We start from the raw sequence: 23,002 nt of genomic DNA, 5'->3' as shown, positions 1-23,002 counted from the left end.
TCGTTGCCTTATCATGTTTACGATTCCCTTGTCCGCATAGTGTGCTTTCATCCAGAGTTCTCCTTATCCTATCTGTTCCAATAAGCTTTTGGTTTTTTTGCTCCAGAGAGCTTTATTTTCTTTCCATTCAATGTCATGTATTCTATTTGGGATAATTTGTTTTCATTTTTGGTTAAGGTTAACTAGAACTTAAAGTTCCTACATTGGGCTTTAATTCTCATTGGGAACCTTCCTGTCTCAGCCCTGTACGCATTGTTATTGCAGTATTTATTAACTCCCAGCAACCACTTTAGGAATTTATTTTGAACTAATTCTGCTGGATCCTTTTCTAATTGTCCATTGCAATCAATCACCCACACTTCACTCGCATAAAAGAGTATGGGAGATATCAGTGCATCAAATAACTACATCGTTAATTTTATATTTTCTTGAAGTGGTTTCCCATCTCTTTCTGTAATTTATAGAGTGCTTAAAGTGCAACTTTCTTCAGCTCTTGCCTAGCGAGATTAAAGTTTCCAAAAGGACTCATTATGAGTCCAAGATATTTGTTGGATTTGACGTTTTCCAGTTCATCAGCGCCGTATCTGAACAACTATACATGATACGATAGAAAGCAGGCTATGATTGGACAACATGTTAAAGGATTATTTGGTGCGAAATAGTTACAGAAAATAGAACCAAAGCTGTGATTGGCTCAATTCAGGAAAGAAATGTGGTTCGAATGTCAGCAGCCATTTGTTGGGGAGGAGCGTTGCGTGACGAGACAAAAACGGCTGGGAGTGAGCGTTGCGTGACGACACAAAAAAGGCTGCGAGGGAGACTACTCTCAAACGTACTTGAAATTAATAAGCCCCCCAGCGGCGGGGGGAGGGGTGGGGGGTAATAGAGGATTTACGCTAAGGTAAGATAACTTTAATACTTTAACAAGACGCTACGGAGCGACACTTCGGCGTCGTGGTTGTGGAACTGATCAAGTGTACATGCGGAGGAATAGTAAGAAATGAAATATGGTAAGAGTAAGGTGTTAATTTGTGACATTATGGGATTTGTCAGGATATTCTGAAAAGAGCAACATCCAAGAGGCCTACTTGCCAAAAACTAGCATTTCGGGACAAATTGTCTCTGAGACATTGGCCCAGTTATGCTCTGATGACACCATACAAATCCTTCTAAATTTGACTTGGGTCTAAACGTTTAGACCTAAGTCAAATATGAGGTTACTGGCGGTGAATAACAAGTCTTACAAAACAAACAGTGAAAAAGAATTCTCTATTTTTCTTAGTCACAGCAGGCGTCAAAAACAGCATAGCACTCTCATGTACTGATTAAAGATATGTAAGGCATGGGTAAGGAGTCAATTACGTTGAGCAACTCAATGTTACGAGTTCGATTGTTTTGAGGATAATTGTTCACTGACTATCAGCACGCAGGGACGTCGGATTAACACAAGGAAGTTTAATACCAGAGGAACATAGCCTTTACAGAGCTTTAAAAAGCAGCATCCGCCAACAAAGACTTGACTTGAACTTCAGATATCTTACGGCTTCCGCCAACTTGTAAACACAGAACTTGAAAATCGACCTTCGTCACACTGACTAAACCCAGCACTTCAGCTCGTGGGAAAAAACTTAGTTCGTCAAAAGAACTCGCTTGGAACTTGTATACCGTTTGACATAAGGTTCGTGAAAATACTAAACAGGCCAACAGTAGTAGCTTTTCGACATATTTTATGATTTCAGTAACGGATGCAAATCTGCTGACTCATGCTGAAATGTAAAAATATTCATGAATAATCCAAAAACATGGAGAACGTTCGAGAAAGTCACGCAACGCATTAAAGCAATTTTACTACGTAACACTCAACAAAGACAAAATGTCTTTTTTGCAGCATTTTGTGACTTTAAATTCATCACAAAGCAGTTTGAAAGCAGGGCTCACTCGTGAAATGTTTTTCAACACTCGAAGAGAAATTTCGTGCCTCTGCGTAGACTTGCTACAAGTCGACCTCTTGGCGAGCGGAGTGAGCCTTGTAAATCCGGCGAAGGACTTTTTTGAAAGTCTAGTCTCTGCGCGGCCACGTAATATGCTCTATTTATTCCTCGCGTAATTAAAGACTAAACGCGAGGTGATCTCAAGAATAGTCCGGTCTCATTTCGTGAAATAGTCGAAACAAGCCGAAAAGTCACGAACTTGCACGCCCAATCTTGTCCCGAAACTAGTGCATAATTTCATAACTATTTTTCACATTCCGAACTACCTTGGGTCGCAGTAGCGCAATCGGCTTATCCCTCAACTTAGAGTCTCCCCTGATCTGACGGGTCACACAGGTGAGTCGGTTCAAACCCCGGGAAAGCCAAGTTAAAGAATAAATCAAAGAAATCGAAGTAATCGCGAGATTCGGCTCTCACTTCGTCAAACAGCCAAATAAAACCGAAAAGCTACAGACTTTGCGTGCCCAATTCAACTTTGAAGGGTATGATCTGAACCTGTCTCCTTCAGGGCCGGTTATACCGCAGTCAAGGTTAGATAATCGTGAGGTATGGTCAACCGTATCAACAGCCTGAGAAATTACCATTTGTATGGAAAACCCGGAAACTCCGGGGAGAGTTCAAATGGAACGGTTCATCCCGGTGGAAATTTTCCGGAAAACAAGTACTACATTTCGAGGTATTACATTTTTCCCGTTTTTACCGACACGACCGACCGCGCCAGGCTTCATCTTGAGAGAGAGAGAAAAATTTATCGGTATTTTGTAAATGGTATAACTCAATCCCGTTCCTCTTTGCTGTGCCAAACAAAATACCAGTACCATTTGACCGAAATTTTTCACCGAAATTTCCGTACAAATGGTAAGCACTCCCTTTTTGAGGTCCAGTAAGACAACGGCGTTAATGTTGCCGTGCTTGATATTCAATACACTGGAATGGTACGATTTCTGCTGTGCGACTTTAACAGAAAGGGTCGTTTAACACCAACGAAAATGCTCCAAAGCCATTTATAAACCTCTTAAACTCATCACCAATAGATGAGCTTGGGCGTTGGTGCCTTCAAAGTTGGTGGAGCCGGGCAATGCTCTAGTATGAGGAGGAGGTATCCATGGCAACCCTGCGAGCGGCCCCCACCAGGCACCGTCACACTGAACAATTCCTTGGTTTTCATAATGTTGAAGAAGAAGAGCCTCACAACTCATCTCCTCTTGACAAATCCAACAGCTGTGTTTCGCAGTGATGACAGAGTGCACAACTTTGACACCAATGTTTAATAGAGTGCTGTGTGGATTCTTTCATGCCTCCTCAGGCTAGGTGCATGGCTAAAACACTTGCTACACAGTTTACATTTGTAAGGCTTTTCTCCAGTGTGAACTCTTTCATGAATCCTTAGGTGTCCTGCTACATTAAAACACTTGTCACACTGTTTACATTCGTACCGCTTTTCCACAGTGTGAACTCTTTCATGCCTCCTCAGGTTTGCTGCTCGGCCAAAACACATGCCACATTGCTTACATTCACAAGGCTTTTCCCCAGTGTGAACTCTTTCATGCCTCCTTAAGGTTCCTGCATTTCTAAAACACTTGCCACATTGTTTACATTCATAAGGCTTTTCCCCAGTGTGAACTCTTTCATGACTCCTTAGGGTTCCTGTATTTCTAAAACACCTGCCACACTGTTTACATTCATAAGGCTTTTCCCCATTGTGAACTCTTTCATGAGTCCTTAGATTTCCTGCTTGGCTAAAACACTTGTCACACTGTTTACATTCATAAGGCTTTTCTCCAGTGTGAACTCTTTCATGAAACCTTAGGGCTCCTGATCGGCTAAAACACTTGTCACACTGTTTACATTCATAAGGCTTTTCCCCAGTGTGAACTCTTTCATGAGTCCTTAGGTTTCCTGCTCTGCTAAAACACTTCCCACAGTGTTTACATTCATGAGGCTTTTCCCCAGTGTGAACTCTTTCATGAATCCTTAGGGTTTCTGCTCGGCTAAAACACTTGCCACATTGTTTACATTCATAAGGCTTTTCCCCAGTGTGAACTCTTTCATGAATCCTTAGGGTTCTGTCTTGGCTAAAACGCTTGCCACACTCTTTACATTTGTAAGGCTTTTGCCCATTGTGAACTCTTTGATGACTCCTTAGGTCTCCTGCTAGACTAAAGCACTTGCTGCACTGCAGGCACTTAAAGGACATTGAGTTTGTTCTTCTTGAAACGTGTTATAGTTATGGTACCCTTTGGCAGGAAAAAGAAAAATTCTCAGGTAAATGCACAATGATATTTTGTTTTGGTGCCCCAACTTTGTAGCCAAGGGGTGCGACATCTGAATGTTGTTAAGGAGGTGTGGAAAATTAGAAAACTTTAAAGATACCTGCCTATGAAAAAATGGTTCTAGGCCTGTCATAAACAGACTACATACCTACATGTACAACTTTACATGACCCCTTCAACATGGAGAATCCATCAACAGGGTTAAATTAATCATTTGTTGACTTTGTATTTGGATCGGGGACTTCCCTGTGGTTTGTAAAATAACAGGCATTTATAAATGGTAATTAAGGCTCATCATGCAGCTTTAATACAGAAAATAGTGGAACCTGTGTTACTGTAAATCCCCTATAAAGCTCCCTGGGGGCTTATTTTTTAAGCATGTTTAACAGAGAGTAAGGATTATTTGAGAGGGACCTGGTTATTTAATTTAGTGAAATGTACTACCAAAAGCAAAAAATAAAAAGAAGAGGAAGAAGCAGACTAAAGAAACGGGTGCCTTTCGCTGATCGACAGCATTATCTGTGGTAAGAAAACAATATTCCGCATCATGAAAAAATTGGTGTAAAGCAAAATGTGTCAAAAGCGTAAGAATGGGGCAGAGTGTACCAGAGGTACAAAAATAAAAACTTCAGCAAGTGTCACTCTCGAAAGGCATAACAATAGTCTTTAAAACAAAATGTCCACAAACTCGTTCCTTTACTCACATTAGTTTAGGCCTGTCTCAAAGTAAATAAATCTGCAAAAGAACATGCTGGTTGACAAAATCCCTCAAAAGACAAAAATAGATTCTAAAAAACAAAAGGTCCACAAAGGCGTTGCAATCCTCACGGAAGGTGAGGGACTATGAGGACTAGCTCAATGTAAATGGAACTGTGAAGAACACGTTGGTTCTGATAAAAGTTTTGAGAGTGTAAGCCTATTCATTGAACAGCTACCGCTTCAAATTCAGTTTACAAAGGAAAAGAGAATGCTGAAAACGAGCTGCGAGGAATAAGCTGGCTCCCACAAAAATTTGAGCTTGCAAGCCTCTTCTTTGATCAGCTGTTGCTTTATACATAAATTATCATGCATAACTGAGCACTAGTAGCTCTTTCAAACAAGAAATCATCTTAAAGCTTTCTCACCCGTTAGATCCTCAGGAGCAGATAATGATCAGTTTTACACTGGATCACTTAATCTCATACCAGGAGTTGTAAATAAAAGACCATGACATGATTGCCCGAATATGGGGTCTTACTGACAATCAAATATGGTCGAAAATTCAAATTATAGAGGGTTACACAGAATTATGAATCTGCAGCAGAGGCAACCTCGCTTCTTAGCTTGGTTGCCTCATTAACAATACATACATACATTTACAATATTGGTCAATATTGGTCATTAAATCCTACAGACAATTTAGTGGAACACGTTTTACCATAAATCCTCTATAAAGCTCCCTGGCAGCTTATTTTTTAAGCATGTTTGACAGACAGGGAGGAATATTTGATGGGGAGGTTACTTAATTTTGTGAAATGCATTATGATTTTCCCAAGTTACTCACTTCAAATCAGTCTCAAATTGAACGGGCTTTGGAAAATTTGACCCCAAATGAACATACTACGACCCGGTCATCCTTATACATAATAAACCATCCCTAGACTGAAAAATGCTTTAGCCTTTATGTAACCAGGGAGTTAATCTGAAGACAGACTCCAAAGTTCACCGAAATAAAAATATACTCCTTCTATTTTAAAGTACAACAAAGACTAAAAGAATTTAATATGCGTCATTAACAACAACCACAGAAACTACACAAACAGGATATTCTAGAAAAACATCTTCATATCACTTGGGCAATCTTCATGTCCTATGGAATGCATACCATGAATTATTTTGTATCTTTGTGGATTTTTATGCTTAAGGAAAAGAGAACTCAGATGATCAGTCAACATGAAGTATCACAGTTTGATTTATTAATACCACCTATCTCTTATTCATTTGGTCCAAATAATAATTAACAATTATCCCTCAAGCCTGAATGGGCTCTGAGTCAATAGCCCATGAGGTCGAAGGCCATGAGAACAAGAGGAATAATAGTTTTAGTAAAATCCAACTAGTTGGTCAAATACTTTCAAAATTGTGTACGTGAATAAGAAAGTTTTTAAGAAATCACAGCAGATAATTTTTTAACTCATGTGGAAATTGAATTAAACAACAAAGTAAACAAGACTCTTATTGAATTCAACTATTTTTTTCAAAATTGTTTAGGTACAAGTCGACTGCTATCTGTGAAGAGCAAGGACAGACGGCTGTATTCACAGGCAAAGATAATACGTGACAACGCTCGACATCCGTGTTAAGTGTAGAACTGTCAAGGACTGGAATGCATTACCAAGCGAAATTGTTAACATTAAGTCCACACATCGATTTGAAAAAGTCCTATTTGAGTATTTGAGTCAATGATGAATTTTTTACAGTAAATTAATGATTGATGCTGTGGAACTTTTATCTATTTTATCTCTTGTAGAAAATTTTTTAACATCATTGCTTTTAAGTTTATTTCATTTTATAGATCTATGGTTTTCACAGTGACGTCATCAAATGGTATAGTCAAAATAGAGAGGTTTTACGAATTCTTATTTACACTAGGTTGAAGATAAACAAAAAATAAATCTTTGTACAAGTTTCTAGTCCCGCAGCATGTTTCATTTCGAAAATACAGCAATTTTATGTGCACGTATGCTAGTTCTCGAGTGAAAAGAAAGAGCTTTTCAAAAGAAAAAGTGAACTTTTGAACTTTGTTGATATCTGGTGGCCATATTGGTGCACCAAAATGGTGCACCAATGTGGCGTCTCCGTACAAAGCTCTACAAAGGTGCGTGGAACATTTCGGCAAATAACTCAGAAACTGTGAGCGACAAAGACCTGAGACTTGGGACAAATTGTTTATATATTAGTCTTTTATAACATTTCAGTTTCTTGGCTTCTTCCACTGGACGGTTTCCAATTTATTTTTTTGTTGCGTGACAGTGAAAACGATCTATTAGGCGTCTTGGGTGATGGCAACCCTGTGGCAAGACTACAGATTTTTGAATAAAGGTGACCAAAGGTCATTACGTGCAATAGTAAATCATGAAAAGATAAGTTTAAAGCTTATTGAAGTCTTCAGATACAAAACAACGTAATAAGCTTGGAAACATAAAAAAATTTTAAAACAGGAGATAGATATTTGTATCTTGGAAACCAAGTTCAGGTCCGTTGTTATTAGGACCTGATGGCTCCATATCGAGCCCGAAAGTAGTAGGACTCGGGATCATCTCTGTTTGTTCTCATCCGAGTAGCTAGTCGCTATCATTTGACTTTCACAACTAAATATATCCATAATGTATTGAAAACTTTCTTACCTTCAGTAACAAGACCTTGTCGCTTTGATCAAATCACACGACGGAAGATAAAACCAAGAACTGAAAGATTCATAAATCACTTTCTGATGGCGGCCATTTTGCTTTTGACACAACCTCGTCCCCAGGGTCTTCTCGCGTTCCTGTCGCCGCCATATTGGAAAGCGAGAAGAACCTGGGGACGAGGTCCGTGTTAAACTCGTGGGGAGTGGGGACCTAAGCTAGATAAGTGTGGGCACGGGTGACGGGTTTTCCTTTTTTTGTTTGTTTGTTTAGTATAGTCAGGCTCCTGGTATAGTTTAGTGATCAGTTTCTAACTGGAATGCGTTACCAGGCGAAATTGTTAACATTAAGTCCATATTGTTCAATAATTTATGCTATGATATTATTATCCATTTTATCTTTTGTAGGAGATTTTGTGACTGCTGTAATTATTTTTAACTTTATTTCATTTTATTTCGCTAGACGTCTTGCGTGATGGCACCTCTATTGCAAGACGATATTTTTTTTTAATAAAGGCTAAGAAATTGGATAACTTTACTTTCAACACATTTACTTTTAGTTATCCTATCTTTCATGCAGGAGTAAATCATTTTCCAAATATATGAACGATTCACGCAAAGATCTAGCCTGCGTAGCATGCCCGAGGGGGCACTTGGGTATTTTTTGGGTGGGTATGTGCCGCCCGGGACTCCAAATTGGCACCCCGTTCTACAAAAAATTCCCCCTAAAATTGATACCCCGTTCTAGAAATGGGCCGATTTTTTATACCCCGTTCTAGAATTCGCCCTAAAACTGATACCCCGTTCTAGAAATGCGCCAATTTTTTCACACTCCGTTCTAGAAAGTTTGTAAATTGAAATAGCCCTGTTTTTTTAAAAGATATTTCGTTATTTGTTCGACTTATACATCAAATAAATACTTCTTCATAATCAGTAACAATTTTCAGCAGAAGATAAAGCCGTGATCCACAATTTTTCATACCCCGTTCTAGAAAACGCCTCTTAAATGGATACCCCGTTCTAAATCAGGAGCTTCAGAATCACGACCCCGTTGGGCGGCACATACCCGTATAGGTAATGTATGGGAGTACCCCCCCCCCCCCCCCCCGGGGTAGCATGGCGGTTTTGGTTGGGCGCGCTAAGTAATAAAGGCGGGCGAGGGCAGAGAAACGGCGAGGAGATTGGGGCGGGAGCAACTTTTCTCGCGGCTTCGCCGCTCGTTCTCGCGCGCTTCGCGCGCGAATTTCGTGGCTACGCCGCTCCTGCGCCCGGCTTGACAAAACCGCCATGCTACGCAGGCTAGCAAAGATCGGGGTGAGAAAATATAAAATATCACCAAGTCCAAGCAACAAACCGTTGAATGCTGCCGGATCTCTTAGTTGTAGACCTGTAACTTGTACTGTGTACAAAATCATAAACACGACAAACTGATCCTTAAAACAAAAAAAATATATATTGAAATATATTTGTCTATATATTCTTCGTTTTATTCTTTTGTTTACTTCCTCATTGCCGTTTTATAATTTTCTACAAATGATTGGGGTGGTCATTGGGGTGGTCTGGGCTCGTTACCTCCGCCCAAAGCGAGGAAAAGGAACGAGCGCGCGCGGGATTGACTTCTGATGCTTCCCTGGGTTCCCTGCCCTTTGACGGTAACGCATTTTCTGTACGTTCAAGGTTATGCTTTGATTCGAAAATTCTGTTGAATACTATAGTTTATAATACTGTTTCTTACTGATTTTTCAGTACTGTAGCATGGGGAGGGGCCAGGGGGGCATGGGACCCCCCAATAATTTTGACAGGCACGTTTAATTTGGTCAGCGGCCACGCTCTTCACGCTGCTCTTCGGTTCAATGTGTTCATTTCAGTTCGATAAAGCCTGAAAATTATTTCTTTATAGCTTCAACAAAGAAAAATTAAGCGGGTATTAAACAAAGTACACTTCTTAAATGGGAACGAAATACATGCTCTCAGAAGGCCTAAAATGCTATTTCAGAGACCCTGCATATTTCAAGATCTTTGCATTAGTAGTGTCTCCGAGTAAGACGTTATAAGGGACCTTTATTTTTAAATGAGAGACCCGCGCCTTGTAACACATGTCCACAGGTATCTCAAACAAGGCAGAAATCTGGCCTGCGACAGGAGCCCATTAGAACGATCTTGGCGCAAATTTAGAATACCGTAAAATTCTGAAAATAAGCCCCTCCATGTATAAGCCCCACCAAATATATACAAATATATATATACCCAAACTCGTAACCCCAAAACCCGTTCGTTAAGTCGCCCCTCCAAATATAGTCCCCCGGGGGCTTGTACTTGGAAATTGCCCTCAAATTCAAAATAAAGTAAAGAAAAAACTGTACAGTAACACAAAAATTTTTGCATTTGCCAAAGAACTATTACGTGTGCCAAATGATTGCAGTCAAAATGTGTCACACTATATTGCTGTTTGCATAGTTCACTCTTAACTCTTGGCTTGGATTTCCTCGTTCCATATAGACAAAGTACTCGCATGGCTTAGTTTCAGTAAGATCTACGTTCTCAAGGCTAGTTTCAGTGAACACTTTCTGCAAATGACTGACAAAGTTTGCTTCCAACCAAAAGCTAGCCCAATCGATTTTGAGACGTAAATTTCGCTCCCAGTATAAGCCTGGCCGATTTTGAAACGCAAATTTCCCTCCGTAGATAAGCCCCTCCCAATACAGGCCCCTCCAAAAATATGCCCCTCAAAAGAGGCTTTTGAAAAATATAAGCCCCGGGGCTTATTTTCGGAATTTTACGATATCTTTAAAGTTACACAAACCAGTCAGGAAAAAATACAGCCCTAAAAATAATAACTTTTGCCTTTTAATGACGTTACGTTTTCCTCTTTGACAGCTTATACTTCGAATGCGTTCATGGACGTGGCGGAGATTTCATTTTCGCGGGAAAAATTGTCTTCAACTGTGTCTACAGATAAACCGGTAGTAAAAACGCCGTGACATAGGACTAGTATGGGGGTTACACGCTCCGGGTTATGGGCTCCTACCTGCGATCAAGCTCTCATGTTTTGGCAAACGAAGCAAGCCGCGAGGGGCCATCCCCTGCTTTCGCATCTCCTCTCGCGTGCCTCACGCGCGTCACTTTTCACGATATCCCCAAATGAGCTTGCTCGCAGGCTACTCGGCAATCTCTTAAATGAATCGCTTACATGCACTCAAAGCCGGTAATGATATTGATCTTAGAAATCTACAAAGCTATAAAATGTACAACCTATAATTTCTATCAGTAGTTTTCATTATATAATGCAGCAAAAACGTCAGGTACTTAGCGAGCAGTTCAGTTCTCCACTACTACTTGCAGTAGCCTGCGTAGCGGGTAGTTGTTGGGTGTGTTTTTTGTTCCTGGTTGAGATACAGCGGCGCGAAAGATCTGAGGCCAGAGATGTGGGTAGCCTCTCCGCAGACGTCCTTTGGGGTTCGTTTGTCACGCATTGGGGGAGAAATGAATGCGTGACAAACGAACCCCAAAGGACGTCTGCGGGGAGGCTAGAGATGTGGGAGGAGGTAGGAGGTTATTCTAAAGAATTATCCTCGGCCAGGCCCGTAGCAAGGTTTTTTTTTCTGTGAGAGTGCGTTCCAACGAGAAGACGGACCAAAACGAGTGCACTTGATTCTTGGATGGGGAGGGGGCGTTGGGAGAATTAGGTTTTCTGAGAGTACATTTCGAGCGTTTTGAGGGCCGGCAGTATTAAGAAAAATCGAAACGTGGACAATTGGCAAAATCTTGGACCTTCAAAATTGATTATATGGCAAATAGACTACTTTACGTATTTTGATAATGTCATCACAGTTTAAAAAGTAAAATAAAAAGAAAGTTGTAAATCTGATTATTCACAAAGTTTGCTGCTGATCATAATGATCTTTCAGTAGTGTTCCAAGTTGGGGGCTTCTTAGCAAACAGATGAACGATGCAGAAAAAAGTATGTTAGAAAGTACCCGGGGGGGGGGGGGTGGAAAAACCGCTTATATAAGCCATATAGCTATGTGCCGCCCCAAAGGGTATGGTTTTTGGACCTTTTTGCTCTGAAAACGGGTGTAAAATTTTCTCTGGAATCGACTATGGTTTATGAGGGAACTACGGAAGCGTATGAACGTACTTATCGGAGACATATTAAATTCTGCAAGCAGAATACTGCAATGCTGATCGTACTACGTGAAAATTAACTCTGTAAGACATCAACACGACACCGAAAGAACTCAAAACAGAGCGGGATTGTGGTGATAGACAGCTGTTTCGCCCTCTTTGGAGCACGTCAGTATGGCGTAACAACCAGAGAAAGCTCTGATGAAAAATATCCGCGCACTGTGATTTAAGGAAGCTCGATACAGTTTTTCAGGGTCAATACCTCCCAAGTTTGAGCGTAAACTACGTCGCCATAAACAAAGTTTTGGAAAAATTGCCACCACAGTTGTATTAAATAAAGATGAAAATTATTTATGATCAGGGTTGCAACGGCATCGGAGTTGTCACAGCAACGAAATGACGCTATTACCTGTTTTACTTGCAGCAGTATATCTCGGCACTGGGAACTGTTCTTCGAAAATCATTGACGGAAGCTTTTTCCTCCAATAGTAGCCTCGATGTTCGTGAAGTTTAAGCGAAATCTGTAAGAGCGTTATCGAGATATTTTGGGATAAAGTTTTTATTGTTAGAAACACATTAAAAAATGGACAATATCGTTATCTGTAGAAAATGAAGCGCTTTCGACATGAAATTTCACCTCATAGTAGTTTCAATCTTTTTAAAAGCGTGTGTGAAAGATCATGGGAGATAGCTCCAGCCGATTGCTAGAAAGAAGGGTTTGATTAGTATGTATCGAAGCGCTCTTGTTAGCGGTTTTGTTAACTATTCTGGTCTACTTTAACAAATTAGCGAATAATTTTAAACCGCTTGATAGATTTTTTTAAAAATTTAAGATTCTTGAGATTAACCTTCCTTTTATATGACCTTTTAGTTTCAAGATTATTGATATATTCTAAGGCAGTAGAATAAGGGCTTCAATTCGTTACTTTTTTATCGGAACTTTCGTCATTACAAGTGAAAGCCTCTAATTATTCAAGGCATTGTCTCCAAGTTTCATCTTCACGTGAACAGCAGTAACTAACAATGCATTTGAAATATGCAAAAATGCTAGCTATTGTTGTGCACGAAAATATGAAACTTGGACACAATACCCTGAATAATGAGAGGCTCACACTTGTAAACACAAACTTTCTGCCAAAATATTAGCGAATTGTAGCCCTTATTTTACTGCCTTACAATATATCAATAATCTTGAAACTAAAAGGTCATACTAAAGGAAGGTTAATCTCAAGAATCTTAATTTTTTTAAAAAATCTATCGAGCGGTTTAAAAATTATTCGCTAATTTGTTAAAGTAGACCAAAATGTTAAAAAAAAAACCGCTAACAAGAGCGCCTCGATACATACTAATCAAATCCTTCTTTCTAGCAATCGGCTAGAGCTATCTCCTTGATCATTCACACACGTTTTTAAAAAGATTGAAACTACTATGAGATGAAATTGCATGTCAAAAGCGCTTCGTTTTCTACAGATAACAGCCGAACACCAAGATTGTCCATTTTTTACCGTATTTCTAGCCACAAAATCTTTATCCCAAAATATCTCGATAACGCTCTTACAGATTTCGCTTAAACTTCACGAAAATCGAGGCTTCTATTGGAGGAAAAAGCTCGCCTCAATGATTTTCGAAGAACAGTTCCCAGTGCCGAGATATACTGCTGCAAGTAAAATAGGTGATAGCGTCATTTCGTTGCTATGACAACTCCGATGCTGTTTCAACCCTGATCATAACAAATTTTCATCTTTATCTAATACAACTGTGGTGGCAATTTTTCCCAAACTTTGTTTATGGCGACGTAGTTTATGCTCAAACTTGGGAGGTATTGACCCTGAAAAACTGTATCGAGCCACCTTACCGAGCCCTGACCTAGAACTCTCAACACCCACAAAAAAAATGAAAAATAACGAAATAGAAATATGCGAATTCGAAATGCATTTGAGGCCCAAATTAAATGATTTTATGTTTATGCTCTATTCTAAGTAATCATGACACAATTGCTGCCTAAACGCCTAAAGGCAAGGTCTGAAAACGGGTATGGATTATTAAGGTCTGGTCTGAAAACGGGTCTCAAAATGACATTTTTGGTCTCAAATAGGGTCAGGATTTACAGAACTGGGCGCCACAACAATAATTCCTAAGAGTACCCCCCAGGGATAGTACATGTAAGTTACACTTCTCTAGTTACGTGATACTAAACAGATGAGATGGGCCACTCCCCCACGGGCGTCCGTGTCCATATGCTCAATAAATCTCTAACTTCTAAATTTACCATTAAGATTTTTAAATGAAAAAAAAACAAGGTTCTCACATAATTCTGCAGCCCGAAAATCTTCACTTATGGCACTTTCAGTTTCTTTTCGAGGCAGTTTTAGAACAGAGTTATTCATACATTGACAAAATATGGCAGTAGCCCCCGTTCTTGCTTTCTTCGGCCCATTTTCTGCCGAACTATGTTAAGAACTGCTCAACCGTCGCAAAAAGATCAGAACGATTTTGCAATTAAATAAACATTGTAGGCAAAGTATCACTAATTCACTTTGTTTGAAATCATTGGTCAACAACCCTCCGGTGCCTATGGGGAGGTGCAAGGTAATTTGATGCACCCCCTCCTCCAAGGGCCTACAGAATTCACCATAGTTTTTACTTTGATTAACTTAAGAGTCATCTTCACAAACATAGGTCATATGGTTTTCATAATGTTGAAGAAGAAGAGCATCACTACTCATCTCCTCTTGACAAATCCAACAGCTGTAAATCTCAAAGATGACCAATTGTGCATCTGCTATATCAGTGTTTCCAGTCTCCCTCTGTGTTTGAAGGTTGTTTGTAAAGCCTATGGCTCTGCTAACGTTAACGTTTTTACCTCCCGCTCTCTTCCACTTGCAAGATTCCAAACGTTTAGACAAACTTTTGCTTTTCCAGGAACACTTACGTGACACAATCAGGGTGTGGATTCTTTCATGCCTCCTCAGGTTTCCTGCTTGATAGAAACACTTGCCACACTGTTTACATTCATAAGGCTTTTTCCCAGTGTGAACTCTTTCATGAATCCTTAGGTGTCCTGCACTTCTAACACACCTGCCACACAGTTTACATTCATAAGGCTTTTCCCCAGTGTGAGCTCTTTCATGACTGCTTAGGTGTCCTGCTTGGCTAAAACACTTGCCACACTGTTTACATTCATAAGGCTTTTCCCCAGTGTGAATTCTCTCATGACTCCTTAGGTTTCCTGCTTGGCTAAAACACTTGCCACACTGTTTACATTCATAAGGCTTTTCCCCAGTGTGAACTCTTTTATGGATCCTTAGGTCTCCTGCTCGGCCAAAACACTTGCCACATTGTTTACATTCATGAGGCTTTTTCCCACTGTGAACTCTTTCATGCCTTCTGATGTTTCTTCGTAGACTAAAACACTTGCCACATTGTTTACATTCATAAGGCTTTTCCCCAGTGTGAACTCTTTCATGCTCCCTTAGGTTTTCTGCTAGACTAAAGCACTTCCTGCACTGCAGGCACTTAAAGGACATTGAGTTTGTTCTTCTTGTAATGTTTTATAGTTACAGCACCCTTTGGCAGGAAAAAGAAACATTCTCAGGTAAATGCACAATAATATTTTGCTTTGGTGCCCCAACTTTGTAGCCAGGGGGTGCGAGATCTGAAGGTTGTTAGGGAGATACCTGCCCATGAACAGGTGATTCTCGACCTGTCATGAACTGACTGCATACCTACATGTACAACTTTACATGACCCCTTCAACTTGGAGAATCCATCAACAGGGTTAATTTAATCATTTGTTGACTTTGTATTTGGATTGGAGACTTCCCTATGGTTTGTAAAATAACATGCATTTATAATTGGTAATTAAGGCTCAACATGCAGCTTTAATTCAAAAAATAGTGGAAGCTGTATTACTATTAATCCCCTATAAACTCCCTGGGGGCTTAGTTTGTTTAAAGCATGTTTAACAGAGAGTAAGGATTATTTGAGAGGGACCTGGTTATTTAATTTAGTGAAATGCACTACCAAAAGCAAAGAAAAAAAAAAGAAGAGGAAGAAGCAGACTAAAGAAACGGTTGCCTTTCGCCGATCAACAGCATCATCTGGGGTAAAAAAAACAGTATTCTGCATGGTAATATACATGATGAAAAAAATGGTGTAAAGCAAAATGTGTGAAAAGCGTAAGAATAGAGTGGAATGTACCAGAGGTATAAAAATAAAAGCTTCAGCAAGTGTCACTCTCGAAAGGCATAACAATAGTCTTTAAAACAAAATGTCCACAAACTCGTTCCTTTACTCACATTAGTTTAGGCCTGTCTCAAAGTAAATAAATCTGCAAAAGAACATGCTGGTTGACAAAATCCCTCAAAAGACAAAAATAGATTCTAAAAAACAAAAGGTCCACAAAGGCGTTGCAATCCTCACGGAAGGTGAGGGACTATGAGGACTAGCTCAATGTAAATGGAACTGTGAAGAACACGTTGGTTCTGATAAAAGTTTTGAGAGTGTAAGCCTATTCATTGAACAGCTACCGCTTCAAATTCAGTTTACAAAGGAAAAGAGAATGCTGAAAACGAGCTGCGAGGAATAAGCTGGCTCCCACAAAAATTTGAGCTTGCAAGCCTCTTCTTTGATCAGCTGTTGCTTTATACATAAATTATCATGCATAACTGAGCACTAGTAGCTCTTTCAAACAAGAAATCATCTTAAAGCTTTCTCACCCGTTAGATCCTCAGGAGCAGATAATGATCAGTTTTACACTGGATCACTTAATCTCATACCAGGAGTTGTAAATAAAAGACCATGACATGATTGCCCGAATATGGGGTCTTACTGACAATCAAATATGGTCGAAAATTCAAATTATAGAGGGTTACACAGAATTATGAATCTGCAGCAGAGGCAACCTCGCTTCTTAGCTTGGTTGCCTCATTAACAATACATACATACATTTACAATATTGGTCAATATTGGTCATTAAATCCTACAGACAATTTAGTGGAACACGTTTTACCATAAATCCTCTATAAAGCTCCCTGGCAGCTTATTTTTTAAGCATGTTTGACAGACAGGGAGGAATATTTGATGGGGAGGTTACTTAATTTTGTGAAATGCATTATGATTTTCCCAAGTTACTCACTTCAAATCAGTCTCAAATTGAACGGGCTTTGGAAAATTTGACCCCAAATGAACATACTACGACCCGGTCATCCTTATACATAATAAACCATCCCTAGACTGAAAAATGCTTTAGCCTTTATGTAACCAGGGAGTTAATCTGAAGACAGACTCCAAAGTTCACCGAAATAAAAATATACTCCTTCTATTTTAAAGTACAACAAAGACTAAAAGAATTTAATATGCGTCATTAACAACAACCACAGAAACTACACAAACAGGATATTCTAGAAAAACATCTTCATATCACTTGGGCAATCTTCGTGACCTATGGAATGCATACCATGAATTATTTTGTATCTTTGTGGATTTTTATGCTTAAGGAAAGCAGAACTCAGAGGATCAGTCAACATGAAGTGTCACAGTTTGATTTATTAATACCACCTATCTCTTATTCATTTGGTCCAAATAATAATTAACAATTATCCCTCCAGCCTGAATGGCTCTGAGTCAATAGCCCATGAGGTCGAAGGCCATGAGAACAAGAGGAATAATAGTTTTAGTAAAATCCAACTAGTTGGTCAAATACTTTCAAAATTGTGTACGTGAATAAGAAAGTTTTTAAGAAATCACAGCAGATAATTTTTTAACTCATGTGAAAATTGAATTAAACAACAAAGTAAACAAGACTCTTATTGAATTCAACTATTTTCTTCCAAATTGTTTAGGTACAAGTCGACTGCTATCTGTGAAGAGCAAGGAGAGACGGCTCTATTCACAGGCAAAGATAATACGCGACAAAGCTCAATGTCCGTGTTAAGTGTAGAACTGTCAAAGACTGGAATGCATTACCAAGCGAAATTGTTAACATTAAGTCCGCACATCGATTCGAAAAAGTCCTATTTGAGTATTTGAGTCAATGATGAATTTTTAATGTTACAGTAAATTAATGATGGATGCTGTGGAACTTTTATCCATTTTATGTCTTGTAGAAAATTTTTTGCATCATTGCTTTTAAGTTTGTTTCATTTTATAGATCTATCATTTTCACAGTGACATCATCAAATGGTAAAGTCAAAATAGAGAGGTTTTACGAGTTCTTATTTACACTAGGTTGAAGTTAAACAAAAAATAAATCTTTGTACAAGTTTCTAGTCCCATAGCATGTTTCATTTCGAAAATACAGGAATTTATGTGTACGTACGCTAGTTCTCGAAAAGAAAGAAAGAGCTTTTCAAAAGAAAAAGTGACCTTCAGATCTTTTGTTGATATCTGGTGGCCATACTGGTGCACCAAAACAGTGCACCAATGTGGCGTCTCCATACAACGCTCTACAAAGGTGCGTGAAACATTTCGGCAAATAACTCAGAAACTGTGAGTGACAAAGACCTGAGACTTGGGACAAATTGTTTATATTCAGTTGACTCCCGATAACTTGAACCCTCGCTAACTCGAACCTCGCGCTAACTCGAACCAAAATCAATTTCCCCTGGATTTCCGTCATACATTTAATGTAATTTTACGCTCAGTAACTCAAACCCTTGATAACTCGAAACTCCCGCTAACTCGAAGTAGTTTTTGTTTCCCCTCAGCTCATTTCTATATAATTTTACCCTCGATAACTCAAAAACTCGAAAAAAAACAGTCTACTCACGTCCCAAACATTGAAATTTGAATTTCCCACTGACGTGTTTTAGGCATATAGTTTACTAGTGGACACTGATGTTGTTTGTCATAAATCTAACGTGAAACAGCTTTACTTCTCAAAACAGTTATATGCAAGCTCTATTTAAGAAAGGTTTTGTCATGTTACGTTCTGATTTATAATCTAGAAGTATCTTTTAATTTTCACTTAGCATTTCTACAATTAATGTGATTAAAATGTTCACTATGCAGTAAAAACTGTTTTTTCCTCACTCATGGCTGTTTTTTTTTCCAGCTCCCGATAACTCGAACCTTTTTCGATTTCCCTTGAAGGTTCAAGTTATCGGGAGTCGACAGTATTAGTCTTTTATAACATTTCAGTTTCTTGGCTTCTTGCACTGGACGGTTTCCAATTTATTTTTTTGTTGCGTGACAGTGAAAATGATCTATTAGGCGTCTTGGGTGATGGCAACCCTGTGGCAAGACTACAGATTTTTGAATAAAGGTGACCAAAGGTCATTACGTGCAATAGTAAATCATGAAAAGATAAGTTTAAAGCTTATTGAAGCCTTCAGATACAAAACAACGTAATAAGATTGGAAACAAAAAAATTTTAAAACAGGACATAGATATTTGTATCTGGGAAACCAAGTTTAGGTCCGTTGTTATTAGGATCTGATGGCCCCACATCGAGTCCGAAAGTACAGTATGTGGTCCTTGGTCCCCGGAAGTCCCCGATGCCCTTGGTCCGCGTCTTTTCCGAAAATGATAAAATATTTTGTCAAGAATAAAAATACGTTAAATAATGAAAGGTATTGTGATTTACTGATTAGCAGTCTTTCATATGACGAAGTTTCAGCCTTCTTGCTGCGGGTGAAGACGTGAAATTAAAGTTTGTTGACAGGTAGGTTAATTTGTCTTTCTTGAAGTTTGAATTTTTGCGGCACCGTAAATTACATGGTCATGTTTACTTAGCCTGCGAATAACTAAAACGCAACGGGAAGACTTGCCTTTTTGCAGAACAGGTTTTCAGGTCAACTTATTTCTGCTGTTGGAAGCATATTGCTGTAGACGCTGAATTTTTTGTTTTAGCGACTCTTGAAAAATATCACCAAATTTCGCTTAGCGGTCCTTGGTCCGCGTCCTATGACCTTGGTTGAATAAAACTTTCCAAAGTAAAAAGCGACGGCCTTTGTTTTCGAAGAATGTTTTGAAAGTCGTCCCTATACATGTCTATAAGTTCTCTTTTTTAATACCTCGAGTACATACAGAGAATTTGGTAATTATTTAAGACCGCGCTAAAAACTGCTCGTCGACGCTCGTGTGGGAGACTCGAGGAGACTGTTGTCTGAAGTCTTTGAAAGAAAAGCAGATTATTTTATGCTCACAACATCTTCCGCAAAAAACTTAAGCTTAATTGCATCAAGAAAAGAAAAAAATACAAGAAATACTGTGAAAATCACGTTTTCGTGTGGAAACTATAACATTTTTACGTTTTTATCGTGCTGCTTACCTGAGACGCGGACCAAGGACCATCGAAAACGGTCGCCTTTTTGCGAATTCCAAGCAAAATATTTATGTCTGGAACTTGAAGCATCAGGATTATCGACAGGAACATAAAAGCTATCTTCAGGGAGTATTTCAGCTCGTTACATGAAGATTCGGGTAAGATATTCAAGTTAATGACTTTTACACGCGGACCAAGGACCACATACTGTAGTAGGACTCTGGATCATCTGTGTGTGTTCTCATCCGAGTAGCTAGCCGCTATCATTTGACTTTCACAACTGAATATATCCATAATGTATTGAAAACGTTCTTACCTTTAGTAACAAGACCTTGTCGCTTTGATCAAATCACACGACGGAAAATAAAACCAAGAACTGAAGGATTCATAAATCACTTGCTCATGGCGGCCATTTTGATTTTAACACAACCTCGTCCCCAGGGTCTTCTCGCTTTCCTGTCGCGCACATATTGAAAAGCGAGAAGACCCTGGGGGAGAGGTTGAGGAGTGCAAAAACTCGTAGGCAGTTTGGACCTAAGCCACATAAGTGAGGGTCCGGGTGAAGGGTTTTCCATTTTTTGTTCGTTTGTTTCTTTATAGTGACCAGTTTCTAACTGGAATGCGTTACCAAGCGAAATTGTTAACATTAAGTCCATATTGTACAATAATTTATACTATGATATTATTATCCATTTTATCTTTTGTAAGGAGATTTTGTAACTGCTATAATTATTTTTAACTTTATTTCATTTTATTTCGCTAGACGTCTTGCGTGATGCCACCTCTATTGCAAGACTATAAGTTTTTAATAACGGCTAAGAAATTGGATGACTTTACTTTCAACGCATTTACTTTTAGTTATCCTATCACGAGTAAATCATTTTCCAAATATATTGTTGTGAGGTGGTTACCTTAAGTGTTGCTATTTTTAAGATTTTGCTAGCTTTATGATGAACAGTTTATAGACTTTTATAGACTTAAAAACTTAAAGATTCAATGTATTTTCCCATATGATTAGTTCCTGAGTTTTTGTCTAGTATTATCCATTTGAAGTGTTTGTTAAACTAAGTTTTGGTTCTTTGAAGTAGGCTTGTTTGGCGAGTACAGCTGACCTTAGGTTTTACCCACAGTCGAGTTCCTGTTTAGTATGTTTTGTCCTTCTGGGCAGTTTCACTGTTAGCATTTAATTGGTTCCTTGGTATTTGTCGGTTGCGGCTGTGTAGGCTTATCTTACTGTAGCAAAGCTGTTGCGATATAGGCGATAAGGTATTCAATAGAACCTCTTCCGGTCAGCGAACTCAAAACAAGTCTACAATTTACTTATTTAATTCGCTGTGTAAGCTAGTAGAGTTAGTTGAGTGGTAGAGTTGTTGTCAGAAGCTTTTGAAGAATAAACTGCTGTCTAAAGAGAACGAACAGAGTCTTGGTCCTCTTCGTTAAGAAGCCAAGCGAGCTACACAAGCCCCCAACAATATGAGCGATTTACGCAAAGATCGGAGTGCCAAAATATAAAATATCACCAAGTCCTGGCAACAAACCGGTGAATGCTGTCGGATCTCTTAGTTGTAGTCCTGGATCAGTACAATGAAAACTTGTACCAAATCATAAACACGGCAAACTGATCCTTAAAACAAAAAATATATATATTGAAATATATTTGTCAATACTTGTATTCTAGGTAGAACGTATTGACTATTAATAATCACAGGAGTTTAGGCTTCAGGAGTAATCATTGATCGTTTATTGCGACAGTGCTATTTGGTATGGTCCGAAATTGTAGGACCACACTCATCAGGCAACTTCAACGAATGAGCGTTAAAATTGAAAGCTGGCAGTAAATATAGGGATGCGTTAAGAGATAGCATCTAGGTAACAGATGGATTGTGTCTTAGTTACGTTACTCTAGAGTTCTACTTTACTTCTGAAGTACATATCTGTTTCTGTGGGGGCATGAACTCGCTAGTTCGTTTCGCCTGTTTGGGCTACAGCGCTCTTTTTTACAAATGATGATGAACTTTTCATAAAGAGAAAGATTACATTTTTTGCTAATGTTGCTATAAGCTTTACGTTTCTTTAAAACTTTCCATTTTATCTGGAAAGGTTTGTTAGAGTATTGTAGTCCAAATATACTTTGATAGTTCCGTTTCATTTCTTCTGTTCGAGCGTCGAAAGGAGGACTGATGGTTTCTGTAACGTTCCTTAAAGTTTGTTGCCATTCCGACCTAAGTTTCAGTTGTCGTCGCTGTAGTTACAGTGGCTTGGTAGATTTTGTTACTTTCTCATTGCCGTTTTATAATTTTCTACAAGTGATTGGGATGGTCATTGAGTTGGGCTGGGTTCGTAACCTCCGCCAAAACCGAGGAAAAGGAACGGGCGCGCGCGGGCTCGACTTCTGATACTTCCCTGGGTTCCCTGGCCTTCGACGATAACTATTTTCTGTCATTCAAGGTTATGCTTTGATTCGAAAATTCAGTTAAATACTATAGTTTATAATACTGTTTCTTACTAATTTTTCAGTGCCGTCCAGTGCCGTAGCATGGGGAGGGGCCGGGGGCGCCTGGGTCCCCCCCCTAATAATTTTGACAGGCATGTTTAATTTGGTCAGCGGCCACGCTCTTCACGCTACTCTTCGGTTCAATCTGTTCAGTTCAGTTCGCTTAAGCCTAAAATTTATTTATTTATGGCTTCAACAAAGAAAAATTATAAACCGCTTATTAAACAAAGTACACTTCTTAAATGGAAAATAAATGCTCTCGGAAGGCTTAAAATGCCATTTCAGAGACCCCATATTTCAAAATCTTCCAGGGGTGTATGCCCCCGGACCCCCCTAACAGCTCGCGCCTTCGGCGCTCGTGATTGCGCCCCCCCCCCCAAATAAATCTAACCTTGCTACAGCACTGTTTTTCGCTGAAACATTATTTGCATTAGTAGTATCTCCGAGTAAGACGTTATAAGGAACCTT

The 23,002-nt window shown here is 39.2% G+C and overlaps 1 protein-coding gene and 1 pseudogene across 1 annotated transcript in view; both read right to left on the bottom strand.

Moving 5' to 3' along the window:
• Positions 1-23,002, bottom strand: part of LOC140931125 (uncharacterized) — a 135,803-nt pseudogene that overhangs the window by 53,344 nt on the left and 59,457 nt on the right.
• LOC140931127 (uncharacterized) overlaps positions 1-23,002 on the bottom strand; it is a 123,457-nt gene that overhangs the window by 81,683 nt on the left and 18,772 nt on the right. The gene's annotated exons all lie outside the window — the stretch shown is intronic.

Source organism: Porites lutea, chromosome 3 (assembly GCF_958299795.1).
Source record: "Porites lutea chromosome 3, jaPorLute2.1, whole genome shotgun sequence".
Taxonomy (NCBI): Eukaryota; Metazoa; Cnidaria; class Anthozoa; order Scleractinia; family Poritidae; genus Porites; species Porites lutea.
Note: the sequence above shows the minus strand (reverse complement) of the source record. Positions and strands in the feature narration are given on the sequence as shown.